This window comes from Teleopsis dalmanni, chromosome 1 (genome assembly GCF_002237135.1).
Source record: "Teleopsis dalmanni isolate 2A chromosome 1, ASM223713v2, whole genome shotgun sequence".
NCBI lineage: Eukaryota > Metazoa > Arthropoda > Insecta > Diptera > Diopsidae > Teleopsis > Teleopsis dalmanni.
The window spans coordinates 47,043,681-47,051,369 of record NC_051846.1 but is presented as its reverse complement, the minus strand read 5'-3'; positions in this window follow the sequence as shown (position 1 = coordinate 47,051,369).

The following is a 7,689-nucleotide window of genomic DNA, read 5'->3' as shown; positions in this document are numbered from 1 at the left end:
TAAACAAAAAACATATGATTTTCTTAATTTGCTGCAGTGTAAACACTTTTGAAATGAACTTAATTTCATTTACACGAAATTAAGGAAATTTGGCTGTCTGAAGATAATATAACTTTAAAATTAATTTTAGTGTTAACTCACAAGTAAATAATAAACAAATAAGATAAATCGGTGTATCTTGGATACACCTAGATGAAACATTCTAGATGAAACCATCTAGAACCAACTAGTAAATGCAATTTTTACATTAATCGCAATGGACAACAACGAATTGCACGTGACTTAATATTAGTATATAAAAATTCTAACATTAAAGGCCGACATCTGGGAAACTTAATTATATTAACGTCAATAAAAAGTTGTTCAAAGTAGCTGGTTTTACTAAAAATCATTGTCATAGAAGTATTGAACACCTATTTCTCTTAGAGAATCATTAATATTTACATATATTATATTTTTTGTTGTTATTTGGATAAAATATATAATGTAAAAAGTTATATTCGTTTTAATAATAGCACATAAACCGTTAAATGGTATGTATCAATCATCACATAAATCAAAGGAATGCTACAAGACAGACTATAATACTGGCGCAGTTGAAAAATTTAAAAAATAAATGGAAAATTTAATACACATTTTCCATTATTATTTTATTGTATTATTTTTATTGAAAAGTTAACAATAAATGATTGTGGCAATGTATAATTGCGAATTGTTGTACATATAAATAGGAATGGATTTTTTATGAAATTTTTATTATATACAAATACCAATATGGAAACTTTAATTTCAAATATTTTTTTAAAATAAGTTTTTAGGTACATTACAGATACTTTCTGCTCAAAAAGTATCCGGATTTTTTTGTTTGTTAACTACTTCTTAAGTAATAGACATTTTTCAAAAAATTTTTTTTATTATGTTGGTCAATTAGTTTGTTTACAACAGCTGTTAATGTGAGACTATCTCAAGGCACCATATTCGCCAGATCTGGATCCGTGCGACTTCGAAAAGGTATGGAAGAATGGGTTAAGCGTTGGCATATGTGAAGATAAAATAAATTTGGAATAAAATTTAAATTTGTGTGTTTTATTTACAAAATCCAAGTACTTTTGGAGCTGGAGGTATTTTTTATTTTCATTAACGAAACTTTACTTATAAGCTATATGCATGTGCAAGTATAAATAAGTACATAAATAAGCAGTACCTATAAATAAATTCTGCTATAATACTAATAATCATGTATTTAAAAAAATACTAATTGAAGAATTAAATAATATTGATGCAATAATTAAATTATCAAATCTCAGAGTACATTTTATTACGAAAGTTTCTAAACAAGAATAATCTTATAACTTCCATAGATAATTGATAACCAGCTAGTAGTAGTTGGTATATTTGATAACCAACTAATAGTTGTTGGGATAGTTGATAACCAACTAATAGTTGTTAGGATAACAATAATTATCACACTTAAAGTTAAATGCGCTCATGTATTCCCATCTAAAGCAATTCCAAGTCATATACCATTTTGAGTATTTGGGATCATATACTATACTAGTATTGTGTACTATACTATACAATAATTCTTAATAAACATAGATTTTGACCAAAATTAAATTGCACAAATAATAACTCCTTGTGATACTAATAACTAATATTCCATAAATTATACTTAATTAACCAAACGTGTTTTTTTTTTCTAATTCTTGACTATCAATATCTGAAATTACAACAAGTCTACGTAAAATGAAAATACGAGGCAGACTTCTTGGGTTATCAAAAAATCAAATTAAATGTTGTTATAAAAAAAACCCGATCTCTAAAATTTCAACTACTTAGTATAAAGTATTCTTTTTGTTAAAATAATTACTAAACAAAATTATATGTAAAATTATTTTAAATTTAAAAAGTTATTCTTAATAAATTATGTATTCCCATTAAAGTTTAAAAAATGGTTTAAGAAGTTTAAATAAAGTAGTCTATAATTTCTAAATATTCAATATAACACCTCTTATTATTTTGAAGTTCTTTTTTATATTCCTATTATTTCTTATTAGACAAATGAGATTGACAGAATAAATTATTAAAAACTGTTTCCGGTATATCACTAAATTTCAGAGATCGGTTGCAAATATTTCATAGATGAAATAAAAGGATTAGAACAATGCATTTTACCAAAGTAATTAGATACTACAAACTCTTGCTTTTAATATAGATCAATTTTAATAGCATTTGTGGATTCTTGGTTTATTATACTTGTCACGATTAAAAACACATATCATATTTTATATTTTAAGTTAAGACTTAGTTATTAATAGATGACTATAAATTTTTCCTATCGATTGCAATTTTAATGTGATTGATTCAGATGTATTACATGTTTTTGTGTTATAGATTTATATATATATATAAAAGTATAATATATATTATATAACTATAATTTCAAATTGTCCTCAAATTCAAAATCCAAAACAGAACCATTTATTTCTTTAAAAAAAAACCAATCCCAACGAAACGAAGTCAGCAAAAGTTACACCCATTTTTAATCAAAAAATTATTCAACCATTAAAATCATCAAGATCAACATACCATAAAGCAACGAAAAAAATGTATTTATTTAAAATTTATATAAAAAAAAATTATTTAAACCATATATCATATGTATGAAATTCAGCTCTCAAATATCAATCTACAGTATATTGCTCCTACTCTCAAATGGCTTAGAACTGAATTGAACATATGGAGTGCAGCTGTGGGGTTCTATGGGAACATGGATAAACAGATACTACCCTAAAATTTGTGTTGTAAATAAATGTATAAATTAAATAAGTAAAAAGCAATTTTAAAATAATAATTTTTAATTAATTAATTAATTAATAATTAATTAATAAAATAATTTAATATTAAAAATGTACTATTATATTGTATAGTGACCAAAAAATGTATTCTTATGTTCAAGTTTTTTTTTCTATTTCAATATTAAAATCTTAATTCTTAAAAGATTTTATATTTTAAGAATATTAAAGACTTAAAAAGATTGTAAATTATACTCTCTGTAGAATTAGAATGGTATTACAGCAAAGAACGTACGGTTTTAATGAAATTTCAGATTTTATTTAACTTTGGTTACAGGTCATTCCCTAAGAACTCTTGTTATTAGTTATCGTCCTCCTAGTAATTCAATACGTTATATAATGGAAACTGTTATGATGCGTGCAATCCTAATGCAAAAATTACTTTCATCACTTTAACTAATTTAATTTCACTATATATATTTCTAGCCGTCCGGTATTAGTTTCCGAAAGTTTATAAATAAATTAAGATATATGTTCATGAAATTATTTATGAAATTAAACTGTGAGATTAATTCATAATACCTACATATATCTTCTGCTGGTACCTCTTGTTGTTATTACTAATACAGTTGTTGTTTTTGTGAGCTTTAATCAGAACCACTTTAAGGAATATAGTACATGGCTGAATTGCATCATAACCGATGATGCGCTACAATCGATGTGCGGTTTAAGCCTCTTTTAGCAAATTTCTCCAATGATCCTAATTAGGACCCAATGAAATTCAATTGAGCATCCTTGGAACCAAACGCTGTAATTTCCGCAATAGTTCCAGCGCAGGCATAATATATTAAAGTGCCTATTTCTATTAAAGATCTTCCGAACTGACACCTCTTCACTTTTTACGAATTTAATGATCAGCCAAGAGTGTTCAAAGTAGAGTTTATGCTTGCAACGATTTCGGAATTATCTAATAATTATCTATAGAAAATTTCTCTAAAATGCGGCTAAGCACCCAAATCTGATATTCAAATATTAATACTGGTTAGACTATTGGCTTATACAGCTACACGAAACTTTTGTTTTTCAAATTTAAAGTGTGTTTTTATACAATATGTAGTTTATTAAGTTGGTTCTAATGACAAGTACTTTGAAAGTTGTTATCAAAGCACAAATTAAAAAAAAAAGCCAAAATTTTAACAACTAAAATTTCGTTGTACTCTGACTCGTTTCATTAAAATCGTGAAGTAATTTGCTTCTTATTTGATAGATTCACATTCTAAGCCTAATACTTACGGCCCAAAGAATCTAAATGGGCTAAATAACATCAAAAAAATTTCCAAAGACCACGGATGATAGGTATTTGGAAATATTAGAAACAGCTCTATAGTTTCTATAGCGTTTTTCATAACGTATTTTACGTTTTTCATAATTAGACGTGCAGACATTAGACGTGCATATATTTGTAAAGCATAGATACTTAAATAAATAGATTTAACTTCATTTAAAATTACAGTCGAGGAGTATTCAGTTTTTTATATAATAACTTTTGATAACAAACAATGGCATTATTCTTCTGTAAGCAATTTTATTCTCGTTTTCTACTTGTTTTATGTTATATTTCATTTTGTTAAAACAAAACTTTACTTTTAAACCACTATTTACTACATGACGAACAAATATTTTTTATATATATTGTATATATTTTTTTCTTGAAATTTTAATGATTAATTTAAGAACTAAAGCAAAGTGTTTTCATACTACTTCTTATCAAATCGCTACATTTTCGGATATGGTTATAATAGGCATAATATTTTAATCTAAATTACTTATTTTTCAGTTGTATCATACTTCCAGCACTCATATTGGAGAACATATTTCCGAGAATTATTAAAAATTACTGTATTGAAGAAAAGAAGGCAATTAAACCAGAGCACTAAGTCAAGTTCCACAGATTACAAATTTGCAAAATCACAGATTACAAACTTTAATTATTCGGAATGAAAAAAGTATTTGTAATGAAACTGCAATACAATATAAACAAAATCATTTATCAAGCAAATTAATTTAAACGAATACGAATGATTTAAGTACTTGAGACAAGTCAGTAAGATAAGCCCAGCCTCAACACATTTCGCATAATTTTTTATTTCTTTGTTTTCTTTGTGTACATAAATAATTCTCTTAAGTAAAAGATATTTGTATGTTAAAACAAAGAAAAGAGTATTTAAACTGTATCTCACAAAACAAATTTTTTAAACAAACACTTTAATTGCTTTTATTTATATGGACACTTTTTTTTCATATTATGAAGTATTTGAAAACCTTTTTTATTTAAAATTTTTTCTTTCATTCAAGAATTCTCAATTTTATACACATGACGCCATCGGCGAATGTTTTCAATATACTTGCCAGTATCTAAAATATATACACTTTAAATGTTTTTATTAATTTTTAAAAACATCAAAAAAATTTATTCATGCGTTTCGGTTTATATGTATAAATTCGTGTTTTTTATTATCACAACTTCAATATTTTGGCAATTTACTGAACTCACCAGCACCAACAGTATCGGTCGAGATACGCCGCGCGTTTACTTTCCCTGAACTGAACGTAACGAAATGTGAGCAATGACTGGAAGTATATCAAAGTGAGAGAATAAGTCATTTCTACTCAAGATTTTTAAACTATGAAATGCTTCAACACTGCAGATACAAAGTTAAAATTGTACTCTGATCAATTTTCATGGTCACGTCGCTTTATAACAGATTTTATAGTGCCGGTAAAAACACTCTCCTAAACTGTTATAATTGTATTTTTTATTGAATTTTCTATTAATATGTTTAGATATTATATTATATTATATTATATTATATTATATTAATATATTATATATATTATATTATATTATATTATTATATATATTATTAATTATATTATATTAATTATATTAATTATATTAATATATTATATATATTATATTATTATATTATATATATTAATATATATTTATATTATATTATATTATATTATATTTATATTATATTAATTATATTATTTTACACACTACATTATTTAATATATATTATATTATATTTATATTATATTATATTTATTATATTATTATTATATTTATAATAAAATGTAGTATTATTATTTATAATATAATATATTATATTATTTTATATATTATACATTACATTTCATTATTTTATGTATTACATTATATTATGATATATATTTTATTACTTTATATATATTATTTTATATATTATATTACTTTATAAATATTGTTTTATGTATGACATCGTATTATTATTATATTATAACACTTTTTATATTATACTACTTTTTTTATATGGTATAATATAATATACCATACCATATAATATATATTATTTTATATTATATTATAAGATTTTATTATATTATATTATATTATATATTATATTGTATATTATATTGTAAATTATATTATATTGTATATTATATTATATTCTATATTATATTATAATATATATTATATTATAATATATATTATATTATATTATATTATATTATATATTATATTATATTATATTATATTGTATATTATATTATATTCTATATTATATTATAATATATATTATATTATATTAATTATATATATTATACTTAATTTATATTATATTATATTATATTTATTATAATTATATTATATTATATTTATATTATAATTATATTATATTATATTATATTATATTATATTAGTGATTATTGAAAATAAAAACGTTTTTTATCTCACCGCCGTGTCACCGTGTGACAAAACAGAAATTAGCCGAACAAAATTCGATATTTTCGGAACCAGTAGAGATATTGATATAAAATTGTCTTAATATAGTTTTTGAGATGATATCTCTTTTAAATCTAATTCGAGCCCAATCGGTTTACTGCAACTCCTCCAAATTTTGGCCAAAACATGGAGCATTTAGTGGTGTCTCTAGATATTTCAAAAACTATGATATGTAGAAATTTGAGTTTTGGTGTTCAATAAACCTACATTATAATACATATATTCCAACGATTTTATGTTATTCCGCCCACTGTCACACCCACCCCCCATACAAAATTTTCATAAAAAGTAGTTCATTATCGTTAAAAATAGCTTTTTACTCTTATTAGACTAAAAACATTTATTACGTATATAACAACACAATTTTATGCAAAAATATGGGCATGATGCGCCTATTAGTTCTTAAGTTATTTGCAGTTTTCTGCAATTTTAGCGAAATTGTGATTGCAAAAATTGAACAAACTTTAAACCCATATAACTTTTTTACTAGTTATTCAAACATAATCATTTTGACTTTTTTTTAAAGCTTAGAATATTGTTATTCATTATATATAAAAAAAGTTTCAATTTCAATTATCAATAAACCTTTATTATTGAAATTCCACAATAAGTCTGCAATTTTTCTTTGCCACTTTCACTTCTATCTGCGATACCCAAAAAAGATATCCTGGTTTTTTCATACAATTTTTCCTACTAACAGCCAAATGGTAAGACTTTACAAATATCAAAAATTCATCCTACGTAATCTATGTTTTATAACTGCTTTAGGCCCCAAAAGTTACTAAAAAATTGTGCAAAATATGCCCTATTTATTTCAATAACAAATTCAATAAGTGATAATATAAGGGCATTTATTATTTTGAAAAAAAATATTTACTTCATTTATATTTCAAATTTCAACTAAATCAGTTAAAAAAGAACATTAGATTAACACAAATTAGATTTAAAAGAAAAAATATCACAAAAACTACATTGTATGAAAATTTCATATCAATATTTCTACTGGTTCCGAAAATATCGAATTTTGTTCGGCTAATATCTGTTTTATCACACTGTGCGTTGTAG